Source organism: Lissotriton helveticus, chromosome 4_1, assembly GCF_964261635.1.
Source record: "Lissotriton helveticus chromosome 4_1, aLisHel1.1, whole genome shotgun sequence".
NCBI lineage: Eukaryota > Metazoa > Chordata > Amphibia > Caudata > Salamandridae > Lissotriton > Lissotriton helveticus.
In genome coordinates this window covers 1,842,591,926-1,842,606,394 of record NC_136063.1, presented here as the reverse complement: position 1 = coordinate 1,842,606,394, position 14,469 = coordinate 1,842,591,926, and the positions used below count along the sequence as shown (strand labels likewise).

Here is a 14,469-nt window from a genome sequence, read left to right as displayed (position 1 = left end):
ATGTTAGAAATACGTGTGTAAAAATTGGTCTTGGACATACTGGCCATTTACCTAAATTATTTTGTATTTTTCTATTTTTCCCAGGAGTTACTTCACAAGTATAATCTCTGTTAGACTCATGTGTATGATTAGAAGACTGCAATGTGCATGTTCTAGATTGCTAGCAATGCCATGGGGATTCAGCTGCTTTTTCTAATGACAGATGAATTTTCATTTTTCCACAGCCGCCATTATATGCTTTGTCTTTTTCCATTATTATGCATACTGTGCTGCGAAACGTCACAGTGATATACTATAATTGAATTACTATGAGAAGAGCTTTTCAGTACCTAAACATATCAAGCAATGTTGCCACCAGGAAGATATTCATTATATCAGGGTCAAATTAGTTTGTCTGAATTGACTAGAATATATCATACATGAACCCATAAGCGCATGACCCATAGGATAATCATGTTCTGAACTGTAGTTCTTGGATACCTTGAACCTTGTCATCACCAGTCAGTTTTCCTCTGCGGATGAATGCGAGTCCTATGGATATCATATGCTATAACAGGTTGACCAACCCATGCTAGAGCCTCAATTACATAACTTTTTTCACTTTCCTTCCAGTTACACACTACACACTCTCACCCTGGGAGTTTTTCTTGGAACACAGTGGACAGCATTATCCATACATTGCAAGCATATGGTCGGTTTCTTTATTGAGTATTGACATTGTAAAAAACTGAATTTGATACATTATGGTTTCACATTGCAAGTTGATATGTACTTGTAGTATTGACTTGAACGAATCTGAATTCTGGAATTGTAATATTATTTTATCATATGATCTACACCTTAGTGGTACAGTTAAGATGAACAGTATTTTTTCAGTGTTGTTTATTATCTCCACAGTAATGAATTCAGTTACATTAATTTTTGGCAATGGACGTATAGTCCTGTATTCTCTCATCAATGAATACTAAAAGGCTAATAAGTATGAGGAATAGATCGGATATCTCAATCAATTATTTTATGTTTATTCTATGTTCCATGTGTATGAAGTCATGAAGACAGCCATGGTTAGATCTTTATTATTGTGCATTTTGCTCCCAACTTAGACTAAGCCATTTCAATCCTATTGTAATATACCATATCGGGTAATATGGCAACACAAACAAGCACCCCTGGGTCTGAAGTGAAGAGGGGGATTGCGGGGGAGTCCCTTTTTTAAGGATGGTTTATCTCACCCACCTGTTGGTGGCATGGTTCATCATCAGGAACCTCCTCGCACTGCAAACCTAGTCGCCGTGTGGGCTATAACCCCCTCACTAAGAGGAAGGAGCTCAGGAATCTTTTCTCAATGTAGTTGAGAGGTATTCTAAAACCTACAGAAGAGCTGGGCATGGAGGGAGTGTGTGGGAAAGTGAAAGTGAGGTTAAAACTAACTACCTGGTATGTGAGGAACAAACTTTAATGGGACATCCAAGGGTCAGGATTAAAAAGAGTGTGGGCTATGGCAGGAAGATTCAACATGTCATGGTCTCAAAATGGTCGACATGTTTCAGCCTTGAAGCTCTTCATAGATGTGACGTGGTTTTCTTCAGGACCAGGTAAAGTGTAAAAAAAAGTGAGTTTAACCACAATTCCAGATCTGGAAGGTGGTTTATTAGGATACAGCCAACTAGTAGATTATTGAATCAATTTAAATGGTCAGCTGGTCAGCGTCGTCCCTGTAAAGAGACAAGTTTTAAAAATTGAGTTTTACACATTTCACAGGGCACACCTTGAGTAACTTGCCACATGTATATAAACTCTCAGTATAAATGTGGCTACAGAGTTATTACAAGTAGTCAATTTGTGATGCTTACCCGTTTTGTCGGGGAAGATAGTGGCCCCTCAACCTCGGCACACGCACTCGGGGTTGCTTCTAAACCCTGTATTAGGAAGGGACAAAAAGGCTTGATTCTGATGTCCAGTCATACATATACATAAAAATACAGTTGAAGAGAAGTTAAATATACATGCTTCAGGTGGGGTGCAAATGACTGCTCAATGTTCTAGTTGCAAACCAGATAAAAATGATTGCAAAGGGAGATAAGGTATTGCAATAGGAAACAGTTCAAAGAAAAGCTAAAATAACCAACAGGACCGTGTGATGTTGGATCAACATGTAGGAAACCTTGAGCAGTGCTAAATGGTTAGAGGCAAAGGAGAGGCCTATATTATGTCAGTCCAGGTTGTTAACAGTCACAAGATTAAGCACAGGAGAGGAATTGGGAGAAATTACACACACACATATCCCGGGAGGTGCAGGCTGGCAATAAGTAAATAGCCTGATGCGATATCCGTGTGGATATACTGTGGGATGCTAGTGCATACAAAGTGCCACTATGCCATGGCCAAGATAGTGGTTGAGCTAACCTGGAGTGCTTTGTGACCGGATCCCCAAGTGGGGGGCAACTGCAAGGCTGTACACATATAATCAAAAACACAGTCCAGTCCCCAAAGGTCTTGATATTAGAGACGGCCTGGAGTAGTATATACCTGAATGCTCCCAGTAGAGAGAAACACCAAGATTTCCACAACCACTCGAGAATTCATGAAGATAAAAGTCTAAATATGACGGGTACTCCAATGGGGGGAAACGGCGAGGCTGTAAACTTACAGTCAAGAAAACGGTCCAATGCCATACGGCTGTAATAATAGGACTGGTCTGGAATGGTATAAAAAACATTCTTAGTGCCAGTGGATTGTTTAACTAATGCCTGCAAGTTTAGGGGGATCCTACAGTATGTATCACTAAGAAAGAGCACAGCATGGCTGCCGTGCACAAGGGAATTCATACTTAAAAGTAGCCTGGTATGCAAAATCATAGCAGCAATTGTGTAGCATGTAATACCAAGGATACTTTGTTGAGCTGTTCAATATTTTGTTAACTCTTTACATGAATTCCAAGTTAATATTATATTTGGTTTTAATGTAATTGTTGGCAATGTCCCCATTATGCACCCACAATATTACAAGATTATTCAATATGCAAAGTATAATGAAATCATACGTATTTGAGGTGCCTTAACATTACTCATATTGATTTGTAAATTCATAATGTGCTGTAAGTCTAGCTGACTTCAAGTATGTAAAATGGTTTTATTCTTTTTTAGGATTTAAAAATAAAAATGAAGAAACATTTTCATTTTACTAATACAAATTTAGAAAGATAACAAAGTTAAAGTAATATCAGCCCCCATGTTGAGGAATATTACATTGAATATTGTGATGTTATAATCATATAATTTGCATACATAATGCCTCCTTCATATATAATCCTTATCGGCCAGTTACATTCCACCTGCCTTTGTTTTTCTCCGCACTTGATGTAGAATATTCACAACGAGAATTCTCATTACGGAGATTCCACCATGAGTGCTGAGACTCTACCATGATTGCAGGGCCTCTGCCACAAGAGTGGAGGCCCTTTGTGAATGAGGCCCTTTACTTTTACAAGAAGGCCCACCACATTGAGATCATTCCTTTAACTCTATATTTAGAGAAATACATACTTTCATGCATGCCTTGGCAGCATTATTGGGCACAGGGATCTATAGAGTCACCAACAATGACTCAGGTGCTTTCACTCTTTCAGCACTCTTGCATTGGTCAGCCCTGAGAAGTCCAAACTCAATGACCACACAGCCAATTACGATTGTACGACTGAATATCGACACCAACACTATTGTGGCATACTAATATCAAGGGTGGACTGTTGAGGAACAAAATATCAAAAGGTTGGTCATATAGAGAAGTAAAGATGTACTACTCCTGTCTCCACATCTATGTATCTTGAAGATATATGTGCCACATAGGTACATATATGTGGAGTTAGGTATAGAAAATCTAGACTTACTTATCTATTAATAATGTATTCTTATTATGCTGTACTCAATATTCTGTCCAATTGATATTGCTGATTTGATAAGCAGGGGGCACACAATAAATGTTATTATCAAGGGCCTACTGCATATCCATTATCAGTAGGAATCTTTAGTCCAGTCAATTCTCAGCATAAAGCTCTCTAGAAGTTTGCTCTGAGAATCCGGGTCACTCCCCCCCCCCAATACTGAGTATTTGATAAGACTGGCTTCTGCCTTAGGCAGCACAGTGGTTGGTGCGTAGGTTATGGTTTCCCAAACAGGGGTTGGGCTGAGAAAGATAAAGTGGATGACTTCAGTTACAGCAACCTCTTGTTCCTTACTCCATGGAGTATGTCCCCACCCTGCTCGGGGTGGGAAGTGAGAAATAGACACTGCTTCCCCGCAGCAAGAAATTAAACCTCCACCAGCCCTGTACCATCTAGACAGTGGGCTGCCACTAAGTCTGGTCATCTCACTCATTAGCAAGAAGGCTGAGGATAATAATACCCAATTTGCAAATATAACGTAGTGACGCATCTACACATCACATCAGGTGCATTGCAAGTATGTTATTGAACTGAAGCTCCATGTTGCCACATTGTTGTGGAACAGGCAATCAAATCTCCATGTCCATTCTGCTCACTATTTATCAATAAGCAGGGGGGCATAACCAACTATTCTGAGCGCATTTCTCAGAGCTTCATAGTTCCTGCAACACTGAGGCGCAGGAAAGACCCATAGGTGTCACTGCTCTATGCCCTGATCTAATGCCCTTCCAAGGCAAAGTGCTACACCCAGGTTCAATAAAATAATTAGCGTTCAATCCCAGGAGGTAGGGAAGGACACAAGTTGAGGCCAAACACCCACCATACTCCAGCATGTCTTTGTCAATTAGAGCATTTATGTGGGCAGGAGAAAGTTTGGTGGACCCATAGTCATTCATCTTCCCAGGCCAATGCAGCTCAGCTCACCATGCCAGTCTCCAGTCCAGTCCAATACCAATGGGGGACACTTGCTAGGCTATCATTGCCTGGCCCCATCTTTGGAAGACCAAGTCCTGTGCATGCTTGTCTTTACTCATGCCATGATCTTTACCAGAAGGTCATTGGCACAAGAATCCTCCTCAGCTGACACACTCTCTTAATATCCCTCTGGCCAGGTGGAGATCTCCAAGGTAAGCTTGTCAATTAACCCCTTGCATGCTCATGACAGCTCCCGGCCGTCATGCGTCACGGTGGGCATGTGCCGAGGACTGCCAGAGGCGTCCGAGTCCCACCCACTTTTCAAAACACCGCTAGCGCAAAAATTCACCGCGCATGAATGGGGTTAAAGCTTACTTATGAAGCTTAACACTGACTTGTTTTGACAATGTGTTTTACATCATTCTCCTATGGATATACTGCTGATGTTCTGCACTAACTATCAGACATTTCAGGATGCAGGGCAGTAGAAGGTTGCTGATGTGTTTTGACTGAGTGTGCCCTAGGCTCCACCCAATCAGGTGCCCAGGGCCTGTGTTCCTTCCCTAAAACTGTATTGAAGCTGAAACCCAATTGGCATCCCTGGCCACATGTCAACCCTTGGTATATGGTACCCTAGGTACCCAGGGCATTGTGACCAGGGAAGACCCCCAAGGGCTGCAGCACTTATTGTGCCAACCTTCGGGGCCCTGCATCCTGACACACACACACTGCCTTTGCAGGCTGAGTGTCCTGGACTAAACAGAGTCAACATGGCATACATCCCTGTGTACCATACCCACAAACCCACTGCCCTGGCATACATCAGTCACCCCTCTAGCTGGGTGCCCTATGCCAGTGGTGTGGGCACAGGTGCATGAGCCCTGTACCCCTACAGTACCCAGGGCCATTCCTGGGCACTTTAAGTGCAGTGATGCCATTAAGAGTATATGTTGCTGGGAGATTGTCATTACGAAATCCACAGCACCATAATGACTACTCTGAAGACTGATAAGTTTGATATCAAAATGCACGACATAGGGCATCTTAGAGATGTCCCCTGAAACCTAGCCTACAATCCAGGTCTTGTCTGAGAGGCTGCCTAGGCTGCCACACAGCGGACATATTGCTGGACCCCTGGGTGGAGAGCCCCCGCTCTCCTGGGCATGCAACAATGCACATCCTGGGCGAGGTGCTAGATCTCCTCCTCCAGGATGGGCAGAGGGAAGCTTTGAAGGCATACCACCTTTGTGAGCTTCACCAGACCACTTGCTGTACTGAGCAACTGGCCCCCACCGGTTCTGACCCTCACTCTGGTGGGAAGACTGGCAGGAAACCCTACATGAGGAAAGGGCGTGTGCCAGCCTATGCCAACTCCACCTCTCAGGTTGGAGAGGCGAGGTTAAGCAAAACTCCAGGCTCAGTCCATCTTGAGGATGGGAAGCCCTGCCCAATCAGAGATAGGCTCCTGCCCCCCCTCCCACAGGAGAGGAGCAGGATAGGGGGTGTACACGCCCCAGGACAGGGACCTATTGGTCCCTGCCCTTCCCCTACCTGTAACACCCTTAAATTTAGTATTTAGGGGCACCCTAAACCTTCCTTCCTCAGATCCCGATTTCGAAACAAGAAATAAGACCAAGAAGAAGAGGACCTGCTGGGCAGCTGCTAACAAGAGGACGACACCAACTGACTTGGCCCCAGCCGTACAGGCCTGTTGATCCTTAAACCTTCTAATGCTAAATACCGGCGTCTCCTGTGGACAGCAACTTCGAGAACCCCGGAGGACATGCCTGCCTTTACCCTCTTAGAGACTGGGACTCCCATGAGCAGTGGTTCTGCTTAAACAACAATACCTCTGGTGCCAGTCATGAACCGCGAATCCAGCCCACTCTGCACCTGCCGAGCCTGGACTTTGCTCGAGTGGGCAAAGACCCTGAGGACATCTCCCCGGTGATTCTGACCTGGAATCCAGTGCCCATGGACCCTCCTCGATGACCCAGAAGACGCCTGCAGCCTCAGAACCAGGGACCCCCCAACCGCGACCAGCAGAGGGTAAGATTTCCCAATGCCAAAAGACACCCCTGCATCTGGCGCCCCCCGACCCCCTGTGACCAACTCCGGGGTGCCTACCTATACTCCAAGATCCCAAATTACCCCTCGAAGTGTTGGTCTTTCCAGAAGATCCTCCGTCCCCGAGCCTGTAGCCTTTGTTCACTTTCCAAGATCTTCATTGAATAACATTGAGCACCCGACGGCTCAAAAGCACCCTGCACCCAGCTGCCCGAGTGCCCCTGGAAATGCAACCTTTTTCCTAATCCACTTCCCCATTTGCCCTGAGCAAGTGATCAGGAGCTCAGCTCCCACATCAACCGAAGACCCCCTGCCTCTCATTGGATAACATTGGGCCTAACTACCTCTGCACCCGGCTGACCCTGTGCCACTGAGGGGGTATCAACTGTACCTACCTGGCCCTGGGAGACCCCTGACTCTATACCCAGAACCTTAACTCTACCAGTCGAGTACCTACCTAAAAGCCGATAACTCACTTTTTTTTATTGGCTAGCATTGACTGGTTTCACTTGCAAATTCTTCTAAGTGTGGAATTTTGGAACTTTAAAACATTCATCTAAAATTAGCCGAACAATGAATTCCGATTTACTCACCTGTTATCAGGGGTGACCTCTGTGCTGCATCTTGTAGCCCAGTACTGACCCTGAAAAGTAATTATAACCGTACTTGAATTTCCTCCAATAGGATATCATTGTCTGCTTTTTGCCGAAAAAGTTTTTAAGTGTCGATTTTTGAAACTTACAAATGTTCAATAAAATCGTGCCAACAATAGAAACACAATTACTTGCCTGTTTTAGATAGATGTCCAAGTGCAGAACCTAGGAGCCCAGCACTGGATTACAAAAGTAACGCAAACATACTTTACCTGCAAATTGAATTTTCTTCCATAGGATAACATTGGTAATTTCACCTGAAAAAGTTTCTGAATCAACTTTTAAATTGCAATTCTATTCCTTAAAAATCACTACTGTAACCAAAACGCTTTTACTTAACTGTTTACAGCTCATTTCCTGGGACTGAATCTAGGATCCAGTTCTGTGGTTAGAAAAGTAATCTACAAAGTAACTTATTGCATTTAACTGAAAACTCACATTGAGCTCAATGTTGCATTGTGTTTGAAATTGGGTTGCCTATTGCAACAGACTGTAACTATTGTATTCAAAGAGTCTATTGCCTATTTGAATAGTATTTAACTAAAGTAATCCATTCTGAGAAAGTATATTTTGATACCTTGTTGGTTCTAAAATAAAACAACAATTCTTTTGATACAAAAAAATTGGCCTCGAGTTCAGTTCTTGAGTGTGTGAGACCATTTGCTGACTGAGGGTGTACAACAAATGCTTTACACTGTCCTCTGATGCTGCCTTACTGCTTGACCAAGCTACCACTTTAAAGAGTAAGGTTATATCAAACATTAGCCTCTGCCAAACCTCTGGGGACTGTGGCCTCTGTACACACTGTACCTTACTTTGGTCCAGTATATACAGAGTCACTTTCTTGCAGTGTGCTAATAAGACAGAAAGACACTTGAATAGGGATACTTTGCACATTTCATACCCAGTGTCAGTTAGGCATCACCTGTGGTAACTCATATCCATTCAAAACACATCACGAGCTGTATTACAGCAGTACCGCAGGGATGCAACCAGAAATTGAACCAGTTTTTAATTGTTCACGGACACTTCCTTATTACAGGAGGGGCTGTAGATGCTTGGGCAGCACTTCCTATAACACTAATAAGGCAGGATATTATTTTGCGTCCACTTGATATCAAGCGATGTTAAGTGAGTTTTCATTTGTCCAATATTCAGAAAAGTTTCTTTTTCAAATAGGCCTGGATGGAATGTCAATTATTCTGGCATACATTTGTAATTTGTAAAGGTGGACGGAGCTCACAGAGTTGCACTACACACAATTCCTTGGAGTGGGATTCCGGAGAGTTCCGCTCCACCCTAGACAAATCCTCAAAATCCACCCACCCTGCCTAATAACACCTCATCCGTGTACCATCCAAAACAACACCAACTACCCTGTGCAGCCCTTGTTCCTGCGAAGCCATACTGCTCAACCCAGCCCTTCCAATCCCAAATCCCCCCATCTCACACCAATCAACGGCGCAACTCTCCTCTACTGGCTTCAACTTGGCAGGCAGAAGTTTCTATTAGAGGAAGAACCCTAAGCAACCACGGGACATCACATGATCATCGCTCACTCTGCTCAAGCATGTAACTGTCACTGACAGAGGACACAAGCCAGCCTGGGTGGATCTCCAGTGTGCTGAGCCAGATCTCGCAGTATAATCCAACAAGGCAGCCGGCCAGCCCGGCATTTCTTTTAGCTTGTGAAGGCATGGAAAGGAGGACGTCATGCCTTGAAGGAACATAGATTTGTGCCAAGGCCAGTAGGGGGTGAAAGGCTGAGCGGGGACTAGCCCAATCACCAAGAACATCTTTTCGGAAGAGCTTCGTCAGAGGCGAGGCCTGGTGAAATATGTGGTCACTGCAGTATTATTGGTGGAGTTTCTTGAGTTTCCTGCACCCAAATGCTTTCAAGCAACAGTGGGTGGAGCTGATGTTCGGGCAGGGAGTGATTCACAGAAGATCACGCAGAGGCAATGTTTGATTTCGCTTTTGTAGCATGTTCTACAAGTACATCTCGAGACACTTTCTTTTCAGGCTCCCGACACTTGAACACCCTTGCTGTGTAAGGACATAGCCAAACTTGTCTCCTATTGCAAACCTCTTACAACTCACTTTATTTTTGGATAATCCTGTCCTGCCCTGAGAAAGCAACGCAAGGGGAACTCCTGGCTAGGGGTGGGATGGTGACCGATGCCGGTAAACTCTGCACTGCGGGAGGCAGAGTTTTTGCTGATCAGCAAATCAGCAGGGATGCGCCAGAACACTTGCGACCAGCAAAACCACCCGTGGGCCACCACTGATGTGCCGCATTTATAATGCAGCGCGCCGGTTGCGCATGGATGGGGAGATGCGTGTAGCATCCCCCGGCGGAAATGTGGCGCATTGCTGGAGTCGACTCGCAAGCATGACACGGCTTCAGCAAGGCTCGGGGTGCCCTATGCCTAAGATGCTGCATCAATCCTTACGCTTGCTTCAAGTAGGTGCAGGGTTTTGACGCAGCATGGCCACAAAAGTGACTCAGTGAAATCTTGTAGATTTCACTGCGTCACTTTTACGAGGCATACCTGCGAGGGAATGTCCACCCTGCGCCGGAAAGTCCACATGAATCCTGACGCAGGTTTCATGTGGCGCAGGGGTTTACAACGTGATGCATCTCCCTAGATGCGTCACGTTGTAAATACGTCGCAATATGATGCATGGTTTACGCCACCGCTGCATCACAGAAGTGACGCAACGGCGGCGTAAATATGTCGCAAGGGGCTTGTAAGTCTGTCCCTTAGTAATTTGGGGAATTTCACAATATGCTTGTTGCACAAAAATCTTAACATTGTGCCTGTAGGCCACTTTGTATATTTACACATAATTTGTGGAAAACATTTACAGCTAACGCTCGGTTTTTAGTAAAACGTTACCGCAAATGCATGGGAGCAACAGATCTTGAACAGATCTTGTTTGGGTGCTTTTGTTTAAAGGCATCCTCACACCAATAATGGACACAAGGACTCATTTCATGCATAAATGCAGTGCAAAATTACAGATTTGCATCTAACATAGTTTCCCCTAACCCTCAATGTAAATTCTTGTACTCATCACAGAATAGTTTATCTCATAAAATCTATGAGACAAAGACAGTTAGTTTCTTACATCCCGCAGAAACATCCATAGCATAAATAAAAAATAATTATGTGAGTATTAGATATTGATCATCATTGCATGTTTGCTGACTGAGAACATATATGCCTCAATTTGTAATTTACATTTAAAGGATTGTTGTGGGTGGGTAATTTAAATAATTAAAAAGTTAAATAATCTCTCCTTGAAAAAATTGTAAATCAACACTTAGTGGCTTATTTACAAGCCCCTTGCGCCACTTTTGCGTAATTTTTAACATGGGAACAATGATGCAAAAGGGGCGCAAGGGACTTGGAAATCTGCCCCTTACTATCCATTTACTCACAACAATTTGAACATCATCATAAATGCCATAAAAATGCCTAAATTATCAGAGTTGAGCACTTCATTCAAGCACTACCCAATTAACCCTCAATTGGGCATGTTGTATATGTAAACTGTATTATCAATTAGGCAGCTTTTATGTAAGTGTAGTTGAGCATTGATTGACTATTACAAATATTAGACTAAGTAGATGTTCAGGTTCAAATAAGACTCAGTACGTCAAGCTCAATTGATGCTCAAATTAATTGAGCTTTATTTGAATTTGCATATAAAATTGTGTACCTGAGCCTATTCACGCTGAATTTCTCTACAGCAGATAAATAGGTCAAGCTCCTGACCAATAACTACATTTCTGGTAGGGACTGGGAAGCATTTTTCAATGCTCTTTACAAGGCATCATTATTTCCCTTAGAACCCCTGCGCCCTTAGCTTCGCTATGGCAGCTCACATGAGCATTGCCATGTCCCCTAAATTTAAATTATTTACTAAGAACAGGTATTTGTCATTGATATTCCTTTAATGCCAGTTCCAAACAACAATATGGATTTGTGTGTTAATTAAGGATTAAAGTCCACACCTTTGTGCAATAACAGCTGTTAATTACCCTCCATGCAGTTATGATTATAAGCTGCAGGCGGGTGAGGATGCATAAGTAACAGTCGCTAATGCTCTGCAAGTAAGGGCAATAAGACTATTAGTGCCCTTCCAAACCTCATAAAAAATAGAAAGAGTATTGCAGAAGCAAGAGCTGTCTCTTAACTGATACGGACTCAATTCTCCAGTAATGCTCCCCCAGCCTCTTCTAAACCAGCTGTTGTTTCACTGGTGGACATTTGAGCTCCTTCCTCTGAATTTGCCAAAAAGAAACCCAAACGGAAAAATAAAATGTTTATGTTAGAAATTGGGTCTCTGGTAGGGGTAGGTGGAACTCGTGAAGTTTTACTCTGCGTAATCCCACGGAGTTACATAAAAACTCTGCAAGATTCATCAGAGATCCGCCCACCCCTACTTTTGATTAAAGTCTGCCTCATTTCTTCCTGTGTTTATTTAGTGTTTCTTATGACTACTTTGTAAAGTTTTCCGAGGTGGTACAGAGTGGAGTATACTGTTTGGAAGGAAAGTATTGTTATGTTACAAATTAAGTGTTTCGGATATTCGACAGAATGCGTCATTGTGCCCCTAGCCACTGTCACCCCATTACAATTCATCAAATGCCTGCACTTGGATGACAGGGCAGGAATTTGTTTGCATGTGGTAATTGAAACATACAGTCATGCAGTGAATGGGCACATTTACAAAAACGATTTGTGTTGCTACACACATGTAGCTCACCTTGACTTAAAAAGAACAACTTTATAATCAAGCTGTACAAGAAAATATATTTTTGGGGGATCCTTTGCCTAATTTTACTGAACAGCTCCACTCATTTCTTTCATGCACACATAGACTATGCTTTCTCACTCTGTGCACCCCTTACCTATCACTAGGCAAACAGCAGCCGTCTCATACTGATTTCCCATTATGAGAGGCTACCCTTCATGGTCGCTCAACGGCAGCAGCCCAGCAGTAGCACAGAAGCGACGTGAGGAAGATGCAGTTTCGGAGCAGGCATAGCCATTCCCAACCTATTATCCACCAGAGTAGGGAACCCCTGCACACACCTGCTCAGCAAATAAGGGCACTCAACCACCCCTCATCAGCCTGCCACACTACTTGAGCCCCGGGATCCACCATGGCTTACTGCACCTCACCTTTCAACCTCCACTGGTTCCTGCTTCACCACATCTAGCCAACTGCAGCTCAGAACTTCCCCACTGCATCTGCCCTTTATCCAATCAAAAGCTTTCTTTCGAACTCTTGGCCCAATTCGCTTGTCCCAGCTCCAATGTGATGGAGTCACACTCTAACAATAAAAGGCAAGCCATAGACGGTCGTCTTAGTCACTGGAGAACGAAGATAAGACATGTCTGTCTCTCATTGGCTGTCAAATAAGCTTTACCACCAACCCCTAGTTTCTGGTTGTCAGAGGTATGCACCCTGTCCATACATGAACCACAATCCAAGGCAGCGTAAGTCATAAACACACATTAAATTAACCTGTGTACACCCTTTGGTAGCTTGGCACAGAGCAGGCAGGCTTACTTAAGATGTTTGTGTGCCCATGACACACCTTTTCAGTGTGCCTAGCCTTAACTTTGGCAGCTATTTGCCCTTGTCTTTAGCCGGGCCAATTTGTAGCATGTGCACTGGATTCATTTAGAAATAGAAGAGGTTCTTGTGGAAAAGTAAATTTTGCCATGTTATATGTGCCTACGTGTTCCCCATGTTATGTTATATGTGCATGATTAATATGCATATGTATTCCCTATGATCGATTAAAGACGCAATTACAGTTGTGTCCATCTCTAGTACGCCAGTTTCCAGTCTTCGTGAAAACAACGAATATTAGGCCTATGTAAAGCTACGTTGCCACGTTTTTCAGTGTGCACGTTAATTCATTGAATTATCCCCGTTTCTAGGCCTCAAAAGGGCCCGGACTCAGATTCAGCTCCTGTTTCCTGAACCCTCTCCGAGGAGTGATACAGCCCCCACCTGTATCCCTGACCCTTAGCTTACTTTCATGCTACGCAGTGCCCGGCTCGGCCTGGCTCTGCCTCTTAGTCTGCCAAGAGTATGTTATGATTCTAGTTATCAGTCCAGCCCTCCTTCTCTGCATTCCTAAGCTACTGAATCGCATCAATAGTTTCCGTCATGGTCTAGCCTTTATGTCTCCATGTAAGAGAAATACTGTATTAATATTCCTAGAATACTCCTCGCACACGCATTACATGTAGAATAATGCATGCACCAGTCTTAGTGTCTGTTAGCCTTTGCCCTGATAACTTTTGGATTCTATCAACATGTTCTCTAAACACGAGATACTAGATAGACTTTAGGTACATGTCGCTCTGACACTCCAGACTTTCGTCTCCTCTTCTAGCACAGAAGTCATAGCCCCCCAGTTCTCCCTAGTAACACGTCATTGCCAGTTTGCGCGCACCACTAGGTTAGAGGTCCCAGCTGCTCAGGTAGCCCCCTCCATGTTTCCGCCCCGTTTATGACATATTCTGTTATGTTTGCATCACATGTCTATGTATACGCCCTGTACACACCTCTTGTTACACCCACTTTATGCCTTATCTTTCGCGACTGCTACAAACTCCGCCTACTGCTACGCCTACTGTATTGAATACAATGTATTTGTTTAACTATAAATATTATGCACTGTTATTAAAAGTTTGCTAGCCATTCCCAGATCCTGCCCCGGCAGCTGCCGGGCCCTGCCATCCTATTCCCATGCAGGCTGTCCTGTTCCAGTCCTTTATGCTTAATTAAAGCCTGTCAACTCTAGCTACCTCGTATCTTGACTCTTATTTATTGAGCTAACAGTTTATTGTTTATTGTCAA

General features: G+C 43.8%; 1 long non-coding RNA gene across 1 annotated transcript in view; it reads right to left on the bottom strand.

Moving 5' to 3' along the window:
• Window positions 1–702: 702 nt before the first annotated feature.
• The window catches only part of LOC144827703 (uncharacterized), a 77,836-nt gene continuing 64,069 nt past the window's right edge, over window positions 703–14,469 (bottom strand). The window contains exons 2-3 of the long non-coding RNA XR_013610317.1: window positions 1,854–1,919; window positions 703–1,715 (exon numbers count right to left, since the gene is read on the bottom strand). This is a non-coding gene — a long non-coding RNA (uncharacterized LOC144827703). The remainder of the gene's footprint in view (window positions 1,716–1,853; window positions 1,920–14,469) is intronic.